At 37.1% G+C, this 20,286-nt stretch overlaps 1 protein-coding gene across 1 annotated transcript in view; it reads right to left on the bottom strand.

Annotated features, from left to right (window-relative positions):
- LOC148940570 (uncharacterized) overlaps positions 1–2,507 on the bottom strand; it is a 32,733-nt gene extending 30,226 nt beyond the window's left edge. Inside the window, exon 1 of the mRNA XM_089105419.1 lies at positions 2,248–2,507. The gene's annotated coding sequence lies outside the window, so the exon portion shown is untranslated. The remainder of the gene's footprint in view (positions 1–2,247) is intronic.
- Between the last annotated feature and the right edge of the window lie 17,779 nt (positions 2,508–20,286).

The following is a 20,286-nucleotide window of genomic DNA, read 5'->3' on the forward strand; positions in this document are numbered from 1 at the left end:
GGTCACAGTCTTATTTCCAGCTCTAAAGAAGCCATGATGAAAGACATTTGGGTGTTATAGTCAATGACCAACTTAAATTCCATGAATATTGACTATCAGTATTATCAAGAGCAAATTCTAGTCTTGGTTTGGTCAAACACACAATCACCAGCCACTCTCAGCCTGTCTTTCTGAGGCTGTATAGGGCTCTTGTCAAACTCATTCTGGATTCTGGGACTTGTCTTACCTACCCCTCCTCTAAGTGATACTAGCCTAGGCAAAGGTGTTCAAAGGCATGACACAAAATGCATAAATGCTCTGCAGAATATGCCACACAACAAGAGGCTGGAACACCTATAACTCTCAACACTTGTCTTCAGATACCAGCATAGTGACATGATGCTGACCAACAAAAAGAAAAGCCAACCAAAAAATATTCTCTTCACAAAACATGCAAGTCCACACCATACAAGAGGCTATTTGCAAAAAAACTTTCTAAACATACCGTGAAGACACAAATATGGCAAAACTATTTTGCTGAGCATATCATTAATGACTGGAATAGCCTTCAAGACAAAGCAGTGACTGCACCCACAACTGCATCCTTCAAGTCTAGACTTGACAAGGACTGGAGCAACAAGCCATGGAAATACAAGTGGGACTGTTTATTCTATTCAGCTGCCCACTGATTATTGATGCAAGTTTTTCATAAGTGTATTGCTAGGAGGTTGATGCTGCTTGTTATTCTCAACCATCTTGGACACTCTATCCAAAGTTGCAGTTGTGCAGCAGCGTTAACCTTAAACCACTGGAGAATGGTTCTTATGGATCATACATACTTTATTGTTGCTGCTACCAAGTGGGTATAAATTGCATCTCTCTTACAGCATGTCACTGGGCCCTTAACACTCTGATATTGCATTATACTGCCATCATTAGCATGGAGCAAAAGAGATCCTGTATGGACCTTGTTATTGCTCCAAAGTGCAAATTAAGGTAATTAATTAATTAAGGTAATAGCTAGAATCCTAAGCTTATAAGATTCATACTTCATAATATACAGAGTAATCATAGTTAACACATTTATATTTCTTATTGATTCTCAGAATGCATCTCAGTTGTTTCAACCCATGTAACTGTAAATTGAATCAACTGTGATAAAACAAAACTGGAAAAACAAGTCACAGTTGAACAATTCAGTGAAAAATATATAATTTGGGCCATATATTTGAAAATTAGGGGGGAGGGAGTAAATTACAGCAAGGTTGCATGCAAAATGTGTAAACTATGATTATTTTGCATAGGTCTAGGCCTATTATGAAGTAAGAATTGTTTTCTTAACATGTTAACTTCTCTCCAGATAACTATCTAGACAAATACTAAGATGGGAACTGACAAAGACTGTCTGAAGAATAGTTTAGGGTATGAATTCATTCCTGAAAGTTTCAACCTCCTAATGCAACTATTTTACAAGATAGTGAAAAGCCCCTCAGCTAGAATTCTATCTGATCTAGAGTATAGTCCATCGCTGATTATAATAATAGAACAGTTGATGATTGGAAATATGTATATAACCTGACCTACCAACCCACCTACTAGGCATTAGGATGTGAATATTGCCTAAAATATAAATATTATTTTCTGCCTGAAAGAAATTCAAATCAAACTGCAAGTCATAGATGCTGTGACACTTATCTATTAAATTTTCTGAACTTTGTTCTATACCTTTGGCAGCCTAATAGTCATCTCACCTGATTGGCTATAATGGTCGTCTGCCTTGATTGGCTATTTTGCTATTCTCTAAATTCACCATCAACTGGGGAATAAATATGTTGATATTCACTCCTAAGAATCTAAGCAATTTATGGTGTATTAAGGTTATAAAAGTGATAACGTTTGAAGTATTCAAAAGTAGAGTTAGCTTTGGTCCTTTTTGCAGTAATTTCAATGTGTTTTTAATCTTGACAGGGTAGTTTACTGTAATATCCATTGATTCTAGATCTCTTATATCTATTGACAAGTTACATCGGAATTATAAGATAATTTGATTTTTCTCGTTTTTATTTTAATATTATTACTATTTTTTTTACACACACTAGACAAAGGTATAATAAATGAAGTAACACAAAGAAAAACAAATAAAATACAATGCAAATCAATACAGAAATCACAAGGGAACCAATTACAGAGTAACACATAAAAAATAAGACACTAAAACAAAAGAGAAAAAACATAAAAGAAGGGGAAAGGAAGAAGAAAACAACTCACAACTTGTAGAATCCAATAAAGCAGTGACAAAGAGAAATATGGACGCAAGCTGTCTTTATTAATGTCATTATTTGATTTTTACTCACTCTTTACAATACTAAAAAATATGGAGTAATCCTAAGAGAAAAAAAACAAATAAAGGAAAAATAACTTAAGACTGAAAAAACCTGATAAGGTGGTGGTGCAGAGAAAAATGGATAAAAGCAGTATTTGATAGCTTTCTCTGTAATACTTCAAGTTTTACAGTAATATCAGGAACAATAAATTCATTGATAAGAACCTAGTTTTTAGTCCAAGGAGGAAGAAACAATAACAATTTACTTTTGTTTATAAAATTTATTATTTTGGAGAAGACACAATGATATCGGAGACTTTGCGGTGCTTCAAGCTTGGAAGACTATTAGTAATAGAAATACCGACCCATCGAAGAGAATCAACGACAGGGATAGCAAAGCCACTACAACAAAGGTGAATACTAGAATTTTTGTTATAAGAAAGAGATTCAGATTTAATTAAATTCTCCGTGAGGCTGTTATTTGAAAATTTTTGCCTCTTCAGGAATTAGAATAAATCCCTCTGTTATCTAATGCAGATTAAGCATTTATGCTGTTTCTGTTTTAACCTCTGTTTCTGTCTAACCCTTTTAAAAAAAAAAAAAAAAAAAAAAACAGAACAGATAGGAGAAAAAGGCTACTTGTTTTAAAAGGACCTGTTTCTGTTCTTTTTTTCATCTGTTTTCTCCGTTTCTGTTTTTCTGAAAAAGAGAAACAGTGCCGATGGTTAGTGTAGATACAAATTTTGGACTTGTCTAGCAAGTTTTGCTTAATTCACCTTGGGTTGTATACTCTCCCTCTAGCAAGAGCATAAGCAAATAAATCTTTAAGCAGTTATGCTTGATAAAGCCAGCCTGATCAATTGACCGACTAGAAAATCGATCCATTGACCGACTATCACTACAGTATTAGCGTTAGTAAACTTGAAAATTACTGCCAGCCGTTCCTGAGATAATTCTGATACACTCTTTTAACAACTTTGTGTAAATAGTAAGTTTTGGCATGAGTCAACATTTCACTCACCATTCCCTGAAAGTTTTATTCTAGTGTCCTTAGCCATTCCAGAGATGTTGCAGATAAGCCCAAAATAAAGAGAAAAGTTGAAACTTAGAACGGACAAAACTACTGCTTCACAGTTTATCCAACATGTTTTTGAAAAATTGTTTAAAACAAACTGGCGCGTGATTTTTCCAATATTAGTAGAATTTTGAAAAACTAGTGTACTGAAAACGCATAACCAGCAAAACAAAATAAGAAGAGAAGCAGGAATACCCTTAAATGGGCATAACAAAATAAATTAATAATAAATTATAGCTTTCTCAAAGCTCTCAACAGTCTTTTGCCACCCATGAATTAAATAAGTTTCACGACACTATTTAAGCTAGTTTTTAAGTCTCTCAGTAATACAGCGAAATGCCCTTGAATATAGGACATACCCATATTTGATGAGCCTACGCAACAACCAGCACTGTTTTGATCAATTCTCGGACCCTTACTGCAAAACTAAATTTTGATATAGTAAGATCTACTTGACATAGGAACTCGTACTTTTAAGTTTAAGGAACTCGTACTCGTACTTTGTCTTTTATTGGGGTATTGTTTTGTGGGCAAAAACAGTTTTCTTCTTCTATTATTATCCCCATGAGCTCTTGAAGAGTCAAAGGTCTCCTCAGCCTAAAGATATGAGGGTATGTTTTAAGCCAATTGGGGGAAAACAAATATTGGTACTTTCTCGGGCAAAGTCTTATTTGGTGGGGAAGGTTGGGGATGCAGAAAAATCCAACCCTTTTTTTACATGGTTTTCCTCTTGACTCAAAAACTCCTGTTCTGTTGGTTCTTTTTTCTCGGGTCAAATTTAACAATGACGGGTGGCATGAAAATACAAGCTTGTTTTTTATTATGTTTTTCTTGGCCCAAAGACTCGTGGTCGTAAGTTCTAAACTATTTATTGGAAATTCAAAAATATTTAAAGTTTATTTCCTTTTTTCGAATGCTCCGACACCTATACCTGCTATCAAAATTTCCTCTTTCCCCTATTTCGTGATGAATTTACATTAATGTTAAGGATGGTCCATCTCTTTTGAATCAAATGTTTTATAGTAAGCAACTATAAGTAAAACTCAATTTTTTCAATGAAATAACCATATTTATAATTTCTGGTTAAACTTACTGAAACAACAAAACATATTAAATATTCTAATTTGGGTATAATAAAAAAAACGTCTTAAAGACGTAAAAAAGACATTGAAAAAAGACATAGAAAATCTTTTTTATTTTGAATAGGATTGAAGTTTAAACTTTTGGTTACTTTCACAGTAAACAGTTAGTAGTCAAATAAACTAAACACAAAGTCAACACTGAAAATACGCCCAATAGACCCATACAACAAACCTTAGAGTGTTTTAACATAAAAAAAATTACACCTCGATGTAAACGGTTTCTCCATTAGTTCCTAACATGTGTGAATTCTCTGTCGATGATCTAAATCGTAACTAAAAGCAAAATGTCTCTTAAAAAAAATCACACTTGAAAGATTTTCCTCAAGTGTGATTTTCTTGATGATTAGAAAAAATTGAAATTGAATTAAATCCTCTCTATATTTACGAAATTCAAATGGTTTTTCTCAAGTATGAGTTCTTCAGTTCTTCAGCTTTGTGGACATATTTTTTATCATATCTAGTACGAGAAAGTTTTTTTTCCAGTATGAGTTCTTTCAAGATAAGATAAGTGTTGGGGGTTAAGATAAGTTATGGGAGAATTTTTTCTATCATGTATACCGTTAGAAAGCTTTTTCTTCATTATGAGTTCTTTGTTGATAAGATAATGTTTTCTCATATGTAACGCATTTATAAGGTTTTTCACCAGTATGAATTTTTGATAAACTGCTAGGTTTGGTTTTTGGCAGAATGTTTTCTTATATATATCACATTTAAAAGGTTTTTATCCAGTTTGAGTTCTTTGATGAGCTGATAGGTAGAATTTTTGGCTAAATTTTTTCTCATATATATCGCATTCGAAAGGCTTTTCTCCACTATGTGTTCTTGTATGTGCAGACAAATTTGAAGTTGATGTAAAACCTTTCTTACATATATCACATTCAAAAGGTTTTTCTCCAGTATGAGTTCTTCGATGATATGATAAACCTTCTTCTTTTCTCCAACTATGTGTTCTTTTATGAGCAGCTGAATATGACGTAAAACATTGCTTACGTACATCACATTCGAACCAATTTGAATTTGCTCAATGATATCACATATCTTGCATACATATCATCCCATTGAAGGCTTAGTCGTGATCCTCTTGCAATTTCTTCTGCTAGGTTTGGTGCTCTCGTCTTTGTATCATTGCTGCTACCAGCTCCAATATCAACTTTCAATAGTGTAAACATATGACTCATTTTGCTTATATGTATCTTGTCAAATAAAAGAGCATAAACAAACTATTCTATCTCTGAATTCTATCCTGTTACTAATATAAATTACAGTGAAAATTAGTCCTTATATTGAATCTGGCTGCTATAGATTGGTTACTATGGCCTCATAACTATGGTATCCTTCAAGTACTAATGATGAATAAATTTTGTGCTATCAGTAGGCTATCTATTGGTACGGTTTATTCCCTCAGGCTGTAAGTTCCGTATATCATTGTGGTCCGAATATAACCTGTTCTGTAGGTTTACACGATGTATATTTCGTATTGTATACCAGTTTGGTCCGAATATACCCTATTGGGTAGGTTAAAACGATGTATATTCCAAATGTATATTCCAAATATATATTCCAAATGTATATTCCAGTGTATATTCCAAATGTATAGATGCTATACTACTCTTATTCTAACCCAACGAACCTTGTGTTTCGCTTGTGGTTCGTAAAGGATTTGGATACAAAGTCTTAATTTAGCATAAAGAGCAAAGTATTTAAGAGGGGATGTCCCCCACACCCCACCAATGAAAATTCCCCAGAGAAAATTTGCCTCCCTAATAATGTCTGTTTACTTCCCAATAACAAATGCTATGCGTAAGCAATAGGCAATAGGCTTTCCTTTTTTGAATCAGAGGCAACGCTATAGCGTTGCCTATAGTAAAGGCCATACGTCTCTAATGTTTTATTATTTATTTTTTTTTCCCAGAGGCACTTCATAAGGAAGGAGTCGTCGTAGAAACTTCAAAGGGAAAAAGTTCACTTTCGATTGGAAATCGAGAGTTATAGTGCCCTTTTTAATAGTCAAAAGTGATTTGAGGGCAACTACCCACCCCCACACATCAATCTCCGAATTAAATCTAATCAAAATTTTGAGATATCCATTTTGTTCAGCGTAGTTGATTTCCAGACAGAAAATATGTTTTTGAGGAGGATACTCCCCCACAACCCTCAGGGCGAGGGTTTTAAATTATGCCCTGGGGGCATATATGGTTTTATAGAAGGCGTTGTCGTAGAAACTTCAAAACAGGCTCATTCGATTGCAAATTCAAAGGACTAGTGCCCTTTTTAATAGTCGAAAGTAATTGGAGGGCAACTAGGCCCCCCCACGCCCATCCTCTCATGAAACACATCCAATCAAAATTTTGAGATAGCCATTTTGTTCAGCGTAGTTGATTTCCAGACAAAAATATGTTTTTGAGAGGTAACTCCCCCAGAACCCTCAGGGCAAGGGTTTTAAGTTATGCCCTGGGGGCATATAAGGTTTTGTAGAAGGCGTTGTCGTAGAAACTTCAAAAAAGGCTCATTCGATTGGAAATTCAATGGGCTAATGCCCTTTTTAATAGTCGAAAGTGATTAGAGGGCAACTAGCACCCCCACACCCATAATTCCCCCAAACACATCCAATTAAAAATTTGAGATAGCCATTTTGTTCAGCGTAGTTGATTTCCACACAGAAAATATATTTTGAGGAGGACACTCCCCCACAACCCTCAGGGCAAGAGTTTAAGTTATGCCCCAGGGGTATATAAGGTTTTTATAGAAGGCGTTGTCGTAGAAACTTTAAAAAAGGCTCATTCTATCGGAAATTCAAAGGGCTAGTGCCCTTTTTAATAATCGAAAATGATTGGAGGGCAACTATCCCCCCTCTCACGCCAACCTTTTCCCCAAACACATCCAATCAAAAATTTGAGAAAGCAATTTTACTAAACGTAGTTTTAAGTTCTGGAAATTAGGTCTTTGAGGATGACAACTCCCCCACAGCCCTCAGGGCAAGGGTTGTAATTTATGCCCTGGGGGCATATAAGGTTTTGTATAGACAACATTGTCGTAGAAACTTTAGAAAGGGTTCATTCGATTGGAAATTTAAATGGCTAGTTCCCTTTTTAAAAGTCGAAAGTGATTCTAATGCAACTGACACCCCTTCCACGCCCACCATTTCCCCAAACACATCCAATCAAAATTTTGATATAGGCATTTTGTTCAAAGTAGTTGAAAGTTTTGGAAATTATATGTTCGAGGAGGACAATCCCCCCATAGCCTTCAGTGGCAAGGGTTATAAGTTATTCCTTGGGGGCATATATGGTTCTTATGGAAGGAATGCTTGTAGAAACTTCAGAGAGGGCTCATTTGATTGGAAATTGAAAGTTCTAGTTCAATTTTTAACCGTCAAAAGATATTGGAGGGTAACCATTCCCCCCATACCCTTTTCTCCCAAATGCAACCAATAAAAATTTTAAGGTAGCTATTTTGTTAAAAATAGCTCAAAGATCATATAACAAAGATTCCGGTGTCGACACAACCCACCAGGGTCCAGGGGCAGGCGTTGTAAGTTTTGGCCTGGGGCATATATTGTTCGCATGAAAGGGATGCTCGTAAGAACTTCAGAGAGGGCTCATTTGATTGGAAATTGAAAGTTCGAGTTCACTTTTTGATAGTCAAAAGAGATCCGAGGGCAGCTAGCTCCCCCCACGCCTTCTTTTCCCAAACCCCTCTGATCAAAATTTTGAGATAGACATTCTGTTAAAAATAGTTCAAAGGTCGTATAACAAAAAATTCGGTGTCAATAGAACCCCCCCCCCCCCAGGGCACAGGGGAAGGCGTTCTAAGTTATGCCCTAAGGAGATGTATGGTTCTTATGAAAGGGACTCTCGTATAAACTTTATAAAGGGCCCATTTGCATGGAAATTGAAAGTTCTAGTTCACTTTAAAGAGTCAAGATAGTTAAACTAGTCCCCCACGCTCTTTTCACTTTTTAAGAGTCAAGAGAGTTAAACAAGTCCCCCGCGCTCTTTTTTCCCCAAGCCCGTCCACTACAAATTTTGAGGTAGCCAGTGTTTTGGAAATTGTTCAAAAATTAGATAACAAAAACGTCCCACAGAGCCTGGGGGATAGGCGTTGTAAGTGTTGTCCATGGGGCGTATATGGTTCTTATGAAAGAGATACTCGTATAAACTTCAGAGGGGGCTTATTTGATTTAAATTAAAAGTTCTAGTTCAATTTTTAAGAGTCAAAAGATATCCGAAAGCAGCTAGCCCCCCCCCACCCTTTTTTCCCCAAGCCCATCCGATAAAATTTTTATAATACCCATTTCATCAAAAATAGTTCAAAGGTCAGATAAGAAAAATTCCTGCGTCGACGGAACCCGCCAGGGCCCGGAGGCAGGCCTTATGAGTAATGCTCTAGGGAAAAATATAGTTCTTATGGAAGGGATGCTCGTATAAACTTCGGAGAGGGCTCATTTGATTGGAAATTCAAAGTTTTTGTTCACTTTTTAAGAGTCAAAAGAGATCGGAGGATAACTAGCCCCCCCCCTCCTCCACGCCCTAAATGCATCAGATAAAAATTTTTCGATAGACATTTTGTTAAAAATAATTCTGATAACAAAAAACTCCGGTGTCAGCACAGCCCTTCAGGGCCCAGGGATAGGCGTTGTAAGTTATGCCCTGGGGGCGTATATTGTTGTTATAGAAGGGATGCTCATATAAACTTCCTAGAGGGCTCATCTGATTGGAAATTGAAAGTTGTAGCTATCTTTTAAGAGTCAAAAGTGATTGGAGGGCAGCTAGCCTCCCCCAACACTCCGTTTATTTTTTTCCAGAGGCACTTCATATAGAAGGGGTCGTCTTATAAACTTCAAAGGGGGCTCATTCGATTGGAAATCGAGAGTTCTAGCGCCCTTTTTCAGAGTCAAAACTTATCAGAGGGCAACTCCCCCCCCCCCAATTTGAGGTAGCAATTTTGTTAAAATTATTTCGAAGATCATATAACAAAAACACATTTACGTATGGTCATTTCGTTACAAATAGTTCAAAGGTCAGATACGAAATACTCCTGTGTCGACAAAATCCCCTCCCCCCCCAGGGCCGGGGCAGGGTTTATAAGTATTTCTCTGGGGCATATATGGTTTTTATGGAAGGTATGCTCGTATAAAATTCAGAGAGGGTTCATTTGAATCGAAATTAAAAGTTGTAGTTCATATTTCTCAGAGTGAAAAAAGAACAGAGGGCAACTAGCCCCTCCTGCCCTCCACGTCTTTGGGTGCATCGGATGGACAAACTCTTCCGATAAAAATTTCAGGTGACTATTTTGTTAAAAATAGTTCAACTATCAGATATTAAAACTCCAGGATCGACGCAACCCCCCAGGGCCCAGGGACAGGCGTTGTAAGTTATACTCTAGGGATATATATGGTTCTTATAGAAGGGATACTCGTATAAACTTCAGAGAGGGTTCATTTGATTGAAAATTGAAAGTCCTAGTTCACTTTTAAAGAGTCAAAAGAGACCGAAGCTTAATTTAGTCCCCCTACGCCCTTTTTACCCAAACCTATCCGATAAAAATTTTGAGATAGCAATTTTGTTAAAAATAGTTCAAACATCAGACAATAAAAAGTCCGAGGTTGACACAAAACCATGTTTTTCACTTTGATATTGTTACTTTGATATCAGTTTTGATACTTTGATGAATATTTGATTTTTTTAAGTTCAATTTTGAAATAAGGTGTTTTTAAAAACTTGAAATTTTTTGCAATCAAAAACGAACAAAAATTAATTAAAACAAACTTTCAGAAAAATAAGTTTTTCAAAGAAAAGTAAAGGCCATTCTAAAACTTAACCTCAGCAGATACAAATACCTTTTAAAATTCAAACTCAAAACGACAAGAAATTACTATTAAAGAATAAATGAAACCCAAAACGAACAGAAATTAAATAAAAAATCAATGCAAACAAATATACAATAGATATTAATGTAAATTAATAAATAAATATCAAAACGAGTGAAACTTAAATTGAATATGCAATTCAAGGTTGAAACGAACAAAAATCACTACAACCAAGAGTTTGGGTATGACATCCTTCTGTCACTGTAAATATTTAAAACCTACTGCGTCATTGGCGCTTTACTGAAAACTATATGCGTCTTGAACAGTCTTGGAAAGTATAAACAAAATCAAATTGAATATTTAATGCATAATGATATTAATTGTTTAAAGATCCATCAGTTGTAGAATTTATTTCACTGTAATTGTACTTTTATTTTCAATGGTGTAAGAACAGGAAAAGAAATTATTTGTAATATAATCCGTTTTCAGTTAAGCGCCAATGACGCAGAAGGCTTTTGGTTTTCATTTACAGTTAGGAAAGGAGGTAGTATCCAAACATTTGTTTGTAGGGAAACTATATTCGTCCTTAACAACTTTAAAAAGAGTTAATAAATTAAACTGAATATTTGGTGTATAATGATATTAAATGCTGAAAGCTCATCAGTTCAAAATGTTACTACAACTTTAATGTTTATGTTCAATATTAAGTACAAAAGAAAATATTTGTCATAAAATTGGCTTGTCATATATTCAAGGGGCAACATTCCCTTTGAAGGAAAATTCATTTGCTGAAATAACATTCAACGTAAAGTCAACCTTCCCCCGTCAAATTCTCTCCAAAAAGTTCCATCCTCGTTGAGAATCCCTCCTCTCTGTAAAATTGCTTACAGACGATTCAGTCTGAGAAATTCTCCTTAGCATTCTTTCAATTGAATAAGACTTTACTCCCTAATCGGTTTCTCGATCACTCTAGAAATGCCCCCTTCCGTGGAAATTATTTCCCAGAAATCAAAACACGGGGAAAATGCTGACGGCTTTGCACAATTCTGGGTCTATTTTTTGTCGCAACATGGTTTTCAGCACTTGGCGATGCTCTTCTATTAAAAAGAGTAGAAATCCTGCACAGACAGTCTCTAGCCTATTACCTCCGACTCATTATATATCCATGCGTACAAATAATACACTAGTACGAGGAGACAACCAATGGTAAATACATTAGTTAGGAAGAGATTTTTCAGCCTGAAAACGCCCACCAAAACACCCCAAGCCCTGAAGATTTATCCATTAATCAGAATTCTGGGTTAATGGTGTGTCGTTTGTTTCAATACAGTAACCATTTTATGAAATTAAATAGAAAAAAAAAGTTTTTCAACTAAAAGTAAACACCTACATTAAAACTCAAATTAACAAAAATTTTCAATATATTAGGGGACTTTCACCTCCTAAGCCCCTCTCTCTTTACGCTAAAATTTGACTTTTTTCCCAATTCTTTAAGAAAGACTTTACGAACATTATGGCCGCTTAATGAGAATAAAAACTTTGTCATAGCAGTAGAGACTTTAGTTTAAAAAGCATGGGATTTAGAACGGTGCAGCCCCATTCATATATGTACTAATTTTTTGTCTTTTTCAATATTTTTCTGTACTTTCAGTTGAAAAAACTTGTTTTTCGAAATTTTATTTTCTGATTGTTAATCAGATCATGCCGGAAAATCCGGCTCCCTCGAGGTGGTTTTAGGCACCATCCCCTGTCCCTACTCTGCACCCACCGACACTCTTTATAACTAATGATTGCAAATTAAAAAAAAGTTTACTATTCATATTCAACAGCCATACTGTTTCAGGAGTCACTCTTAAGAAATTGGGACAAAAAGTCAAAGCTTTTTATTAATTAAAAGTTAATTAATTAAAAATTTTTATTATTTTTATTAATTAAAAGTATACGTATACTAAAGAATAAACTATAATTATATATAGTAACTCCTATATAGTAACTTTCTAATTCGTGGAAGCAAATAAATTACCAAGTTTGAAATAAGTTAAATTTATATGGAAATACTTTGATTCTTTAACCAAGGTTGTGCTCGATTTGGAATCTGTGATCCTAGGAATAGTAAGGAAACATAGTTTTTCAATTCTTCTCACATAATTTGTGTTGAAGAATAAATTTATTTAATTGGAGTTGCCTTATAAACATTATTACTAATTTATGCTCTTTGCTTGGAAGCAAAACAGCGTCATCTATAATAATTCTTAATAGCGGATTTAAGAGTGCGTTCATATTATGATATATATAAAGAGTCTTTGAATAGCGAATTTTACCTACAATTAAGTGAAGATCTGAGGCTAGAGCTAAGAAACGTCTTCAGGACACGGTTCTCTGTTGTTCAAATTTAAAATACCCACCATTAACCAAAATTTCCAGTATCTCTACAACGCCAAACAATAACAACTTTAAGCACTTTTCTTCCGCATCGAAATCATTCCTGTTTCATTCACCTAAGGTACACCGCTTCTACAAAGGCCTACATCGGAGCGCCATCTAGAGGTCAAGGCACAAACCAGTATTTTATTGTATTAGCGGGATTTGGGTTTTGTTTTTTTTGGGAGGAAAACGAGCAGAAGAGGGGAGAGCACCTGTTGCAACGGCCGTAGAGGTACCTGCCGGGTCCTTTGACTCTTAAATTGCGGGGAATAGGTAGCGGGCATCGATGCTTCCCTCGTTTTTTTTGACGTAAAAGATCCAAAGAATTTCTTCCGTGCGCAGGTTTGCCGGTGACCATTTTGTAACTTTTGCCAAGGGACGTTGCCAGGGAGTAATTTACGAGCGACTTATTCCTTGGCCAAGATGCCCACACCAAAACAATAGGGCTGAAATGCTATACTGAGCTATGTGGTAAGATTAATGCTCAGTGGTGTACCGAAAGATGAGATAGCTAAGACGTGCACCGACTTCTTTGGGAAAGAATCGATCAAGGAGGCTAAAATCCTCATCTACTCTATTGTTCATCCAAACATACGCCCCTCCATAAAACATATTGAAGGTGAAAATGTTCTCGACATAATGAAAATCTTAAAAGAATGTATTCTGAAAAGTGTGGAGCTACCGACTTTTGTTATTGCCGAGCCCCAAGAAGTTCCCACTTGCGGTAACCAAATCAGCGCATTTGTTACCAGAAACATTAACGAGATGAATATGAATTTAGATTCACTGATTGCCCGAAATAAGGACTCAACAATACATAGCCTGCCAACACAAGCACCGAAAAGTTTCACCTATGCTGTCATTCTTAAGAAGCCGGCAAACCCGCTACCTTCCGCTGCTGGGAGAAAAGCTTTTATTGACAAACTATGTAACAAAGATTCAAGTATAACTGATCATGTTGGTGAGTTGAAGCCAACCCAAACTGAATGGCGTATAAACCTGAAAGACAAACAGCGGCCGAAAAACTGAGTGTTGCCATTCTAAACGGTGATAATGCGACTTTGGACCCCAAAATGAAAACTCCTACCTTTTCTGGTATAGCTAGATTTGTACCCACAGAAATTGATGCTGATGCTCTATTAGCCGTGGTTCCAAATTGTGTTAAAGCAAAGCAAATCCGAGCAACAGGTCCTTCAAACTGGAGAGGTACCGTAACAGTGATCTGCAAAATGCGAAGTGGAACCCGCCCCTCATAGGATAAGACATTCTTCATATTGATGAGATTATTTAGGTCCTGCGCTGGTGCTTCAACTGTGAAAACTAATGACTCCTAGCGTCAAAATGGGAAAATTATCAAAGGTGCGCTAGATGTAGCGAAGAAGGACTTGCTTCAAAAAAAGAGCATCCTTGTGAAAATCCTATTCGGTGCGCACTTTGCAAATCCAATAAGCACCCCTGTTATAGCAACCGTTGTCCCCAAGTCCTAAAAGCAATGAAGAAACCGCAATGACAAGAGCCGTCATTTCATCTCTTAAAGTAATGTCTTGGAATATGAACGGAAATCTGCGTGATAAGGTGCCAATTATAAAACAATTTGCCAAGGATCATGACATAGTTTGCATACAAGAACACTTCTTAAGCAAGGATAGCTTGGATTGTATCAAGTTCTCTGACAAGCATCGGTTCTTTATTAGAGAAGCGTAATCAAGCTGTAGAGGAAGGCCATCTGGAGGCATTGCTATTGTAATTAAAGATCACATCTTCGCCAAACTTGTCGAGCAGCAAGACAGTTTTATCGCAGTGGATGTCTATGGTCTTGTTCTGATCTGTGTTTACCTTCCTACTAATTACAAGAATGATCGATCAGAGAGAAAATTCAACCTATCCTGCGAGAAACTTGCTAAATGTGTCTTGAGAAAAAAGCAGTTGGGTCATGACTATTTAATTATTGGTGACTTCAACTGTGACCTTACTGACAAGAACACATATAGCTTTAGGAGTCTTACCAGTTGGCTTCAAGGTTGTGGATAAAGATAAAAACTTCAGTTATTGTCATAACAGTGGCTCTGTATCTTATCTCGACCATGTTGTTACATCATTCAATGTCCAGAACGAATCTGTGTCGGTACTAATGGGTGGTACACTTAGGGATCACTCACCTATATCCTTGAGTTTCGCTTGCCCATTCTCTGAAGTAAAAAAAAGCGCAGCTCCAAAGCTCAAAGTTGTGCAAGATTGGAAGCTCGATGATGCTGCGATCCAACAGTATCAACAAGTGTGTAATAGCATTCTTGAAAAGATCCAAGTCCCTTTCCCGCTACTGATGTCCGACAGTGACATCCCGGCTGAAGAGCAGAAACTTCTGTTGGACATTTACTCTGCCTCAATATACCATGCCCTTCGGTGTGCCGAATCAGCAGCCGTACCCTCTCGAAAAGTTCGAGTAAACACTGAAATTAGAGGATGGTCCGCTAACCTAAATTTAACAGAAGCATGCCAGACTGCAAAGTTCTGGTTTTGCCTATGGTGTGACAGTGGTAAGCCAAGATCTGGGCAAGTCTGGAAAGTGAAGAATCATACTAAACGTGCCTTTGCCAAAGCCTTGTCTAAGCACCATAGAGACAAAATTGACGAATACAGCAAGAAAAGCAAGTCCGATCCCAAACTCCTTTGGCGGAATTTAGTGAAGCCCAAAGAATCGACCTCTGAGGTCCCCCTTCCAACAAAAGAGGCCTGGAATGCTTACTTCACCGATCAGTTCAAAAGTCCTGACCAAGCGCTACGGAATTCTTACCGGAGTGAGCTAGATGAAATGCTAAAACTGCCGAAAGAGAACATGGTAGTTAATAGAAGTATAATACGTGAATGCCTGAAAAAACTAAAAAAGAAATTTTCGAGAGGCTTCGATAAAATTTGCGGCCAGCATTTACTCTATGGTAGTGAACAACTTCTTGAACATGTATCATTATTATTCCAAATTATCGTTACCAGAAGTATTGTTCCGGATACCTTTTGCATTGATGTAATAACACCTATTCTCAAACCAGGGAAGCCTCCCTCCCAGTGCTCTTCTTATAGGCCTAATATTGTGTCGACTACACTATGTAAACTATTTGAGCTTCTTTTTCGTGACGAAATTAGAAGCAAGTGCTCGGTTCCCCCACGCCAGTTTGGGTTCCAGCGATCGCTTGGATGTGATCATGCCCTTTACTCGCTGGTATCTATACTGACTGACGCTGAGAAGAAAAATGATTCTTTAGTTTTAGCAGCCCATGATCTTGCCCGTGCTTTCGATTCGTCTATCCACGAACAAATTTTACTCTCTGCAGCAGAGAGTGGCGTAGAAAATTCGGTAATCGGACCCCTTGATTCAATGTATAGTAATCTTCGTGTTAGGATAAAGTGTCCTGGTTGGGATTGTGATATGTTTTTAGAAATTGATATACCAGTGAATAAGGGTATTAGGCAAGGAGCAGTAAATTCACCAGATTTATTCAATAATTCCGTAATCGAAGTGCAACATGAAGCACCAACAACGTGTATTTTATGTGGGATTGATGTGTCGCTCATAGGTTATGCCGACGACATTTTAAACATTAGTAGAACTCTGAATGGAATAAAGAGTTGTTTTAGTGCATCAAAGGTAGAATATGTTCGTGTTGGCCATACATTTAATCCATCGAAAACCGAATTGTTATTTTTCAATTATAAAGTGTCGACTGAGGACCTATGCATTATGCTAGATAATACGAAAATCAAACCTGTTCCATCACTTACTTACCTTGGAGTCCCGATCGGTACGTCACTCAAGGCCTCACGCGTACTTATTATCGCTGATACCCTTAGAAAAGTTCTTTCTGCATATGGAAAGCTTGTCCTGAGCAAGACGAGATTTAGTCGTGATATTTTAGCCCGATTGTATAATGCATTTGCTTTACCGAGTTTTCTCTACATCTCTCCGTTTTGGAGTTGCTTCACACAGACAGAGAAGAAAAAGTTGCGCACGATTTATTTTAAATATGCTAAGTATCTGCTTGGACTACCACCATGGTCCAAAAACCGGTATTTGATCAGTTGATTTGGATTGATAGACCCTGCCTTGGCAGTTCCTGCCAGAGTAGCGAGTTTTCATAAAAAGTTCATGACTCTTGGTCATCCTCGGGTAACTCTTCAGGGACAGATTCGAGTTGAATGTGTTATTTGAATGTTAATGTTGAGGACCCATTTCATTGTATATATTAGTGTTAAACCGTTCTTTGTTGTTTGTCTTTTTTTCTCTTTTTGCGTTTTTTTCACTTTTTTATACTCTGTCGCCCATTGTATCTTTTATAGTTTTGGCAGGTAATAAATCTATAATATTATATTATTATTATAGCTTATAAACTATATAAGCTATATAATAAACTATACTAAAGCATACGTAATAATTTCTGTCCATCTTAAGTTTTAATGTTGCTCCTTACTTTCAGTTAAAAAAAATTTTATTTAATTTCTGTTTGGTTCTCAAATAATACCGGGAAATCTGGCTCTCTTCCATGAAAAATTCCTTCCTCCATGGAGGAAGGAGAAAAAAATTCTACCATGGAAAGCTCTTTTCATGTAAAAATTACCCCTCCCAAGGAAAATTCCCCCAAGATTCCATTCTAGCTAAAAATTCCACCCAGAAACTTTCTTGTGGACGATCTCAGGTTAATATGTTTCTGGTGCACGGTCATTTGAAAAAAACTTTAATTTCTTATTGTTTTTAAAATCATACCGGTAATCCCCTCGGTGGGAAGTTTTCCAACAAAGAGCCAGCAAAAGAGTATTTACCAGCAAAGGTTTTTTGTATTTGGGGGGAGGGGGGTGGGGTACAAATTTTTTTTTAATGCATCAAAATGTGAAATTGATGTCTTACTTGTACTTGTACTTGTTGCACATTCAAGCCGCATCCAGACTCATCGTGGCGCCCAGCAGATGACGACATGTCTCCTTCCATTGGTTTCGCTCGAGGGTGGCAGGCTCAACCATTTCCAGCCACTGGCAATCCCAGCGACGGCCGTATTTTTGGAATCCCCCGATTGGTTCCAGATCAGACTTAACTGTTGCTAGCCACGTCTTCTTTTGGCCTCCTGCCCTCTTCTTCCTTGCAGGTAGTGGTAGACATTTGAGGCATTTTTTGCTTATATGGTCATCTGGTCTGCGCATTGTGTGGCCAAACCATCTCAGTCTCCTATGCTTAACAATGTCAGAGACAAGTGGGCGATCCCCACATCTTCTCCTTACTTCTTCATTCGAGATTCTATCTGAGAGGCAGATACCCAGGATATAGCGCAGGCATTTGTGGTAAAATATATGCAAGCTCAACGCTTTGGCTGCTGTAAGTGACAACGTTTCATATCCATAGAGGAGGACAGAGAGAACCATAGCTTCATACACTCGGAGCTTTGTACGTAGCGATATTTCGCTCCGCTTCCAGAGATACTTCCGTAGTTGAAGGAAGACACTCCAGGCTGACGATATGCGGCTCTGGATTTCTTCTGAAGATTCGCCGGCAGGGTTTACCATCGATCCGAGGTATTTGAACGACTGGACGTCCTCTATCTGATTCTATCTGATCTGCAAATTCTATCTGAATTTGCAGACAGTCATTGATAAGATTCCCCCCCCCCCCAACTTGATATCTACTCCCTTATGATTTCTGGGTATATTTTTGGTCTATGCTGTTATTTTGTAAGTAAAGAATAACATTAAACCCCAAAATGAGCAAAATTTATTCCATACAGGAGGGGAATTGCCCCTTCCTTATCCTCACCTCCACTTAAAGGTCAAAGAAACTTCGGACTGTGCTTATTAGATCAGAAATTGAGTGTTCTAGTCCTTTTTTTAAAGTTAAAAGGGATTGGAAACCAACCAGCTGCGCGGGGGTGATATTTTCCGGGAGGGGGGGGTGGTATTTTTTGTTTTTTCTGGGAGGCATTTTCCGTGGGAAGTTATTTTCCGTGGGTTATATTTTTCGGGAGGAGGGGAGGGTAAGCGCCGGCCACTGAAAAAGGACAAGGAAAGATAAAAAAGACCGCTAATATCTTTAGATGCGGCAAACTTGCAATGCTCAATGCCGATAAAAAACAAAAAAGAACTGAAACGCCTAACAATAAGAAAAAAGGAATTACAACTAATCAAGTGAAGAAGAGAAGGGCAAAATCAGAATTGCTCGCCAAAAAAACTAAAAGTAATTAAAATCCAACCTGCATTAGGCTGGACTCTTATTACCTGGATGCGGTTGGAGTGGCTTAAATACATTCGGCTTGCTTTTTTGTGCGGGAGGGGGAGGGGGGGCTCAATTGTTTTTGGTTTTCCTTTTTTTAATATCGTTTCTAGTTTTCTTATCTCTTCTTGTGCTGTTCTTGTTGTTCTATTCTTCTGGTTTCGTATTACTTTCGTTTTTATTCTTTTGTTGTACTAATAAATGAATAGATAAATCTTAAAACGAGTTCATCTAATATTGAATATGCAAATCAAGCTTAAAATGAACAAAATATCTTATTATTGTAGGCTAAATGAAGCCCAAAACAAACAGAAACTAAATAATACCAAACAAACATAAATGAATAAATAAACCTTAAAACGAATAAAACTTTAATTAAATATGCGAATCAAGACTGAAACTAGCAAAAATACTACAAACAAGAGTATGGACACTGCCTCCTTCCCCAACTGCAAAAGTATAAAACCTACTGCGTCATTGGCGCTAGTAGAATGTATCTATGGAATTCCATAGATACATTGGCACCTTTCATAGATGTTCCTTGGCACCTTTCCAAGGCATATGTCAAGGCTATCCTCTTGGGCACTCTTGGGGTTGAATGACCTTTATCTACGACAGCTCTACACCTTTTCAAAGGGAGTGAGTATCCTCTCACACCTATACTTCCTTGGTACCATTCTAGGCAAAGTGATCAAGCAAGTTTTGAAACTATATTTGAGAATATACAGTGCATGCAGAAAAACGCTAGGTTAGAAATTTAGGACTTTTTTCTCATGAGAAAGATGGAGTTCAAGGATGATTTACTCCTCTCTCTCTCTCTCTCTCTACCCTACTCAATTTGTTGAAAAATGTTCCATACATGTCCGCTATGCATGTACACACTGGGCAGCTGGTCATCATTTGAGAATTGTACAATGATTGATGAGTATGATGAAAAGTGCAGATTATGCAGCCCGTGTAAATTGCATAGAGGATATGCTATACAAATTAAAGGTTGTAATTCCGGTCTTGAAGGGGTATGTGACTCTCATTCTAGTGGACCCCTATGCTTTAATCTACACTATGATAAATGTAATCAGTGGGAGAATGTATATTCTAGTATGGTTGGATTGAATCTTAGGCATGATTTTTGTTTATTTCTAACAGATTTGTATCGTCGTGGCTTTAGATTGTTCTGGGAGGAGGAACCTGGTCAACGATTCAAATGTTGGAACAACAAAAGAATTTGGTTTCTACGTCATCGTTGTGAAGACAATGGCTACTATGATTATAAGCCCACTGATTTTT

This window comes from Artemia sp. Qi Xiang Cuo, chromosome 19, assembly GCF_049724085.1.
Source record: "Artemia sp. Qi Xiang Cuo chromosome 19, ASM4972408v1, whole genome shotgun sequence".
In the NCBI taxonomy this organism is placed as follows: domain Eukaryota; kingdom Metazoa; phylum Arthropoda; class Branchiopoda; order Anostraca; family Artemiidae; genus Artemia; species Artemia sp. Qi Xiang Cuo.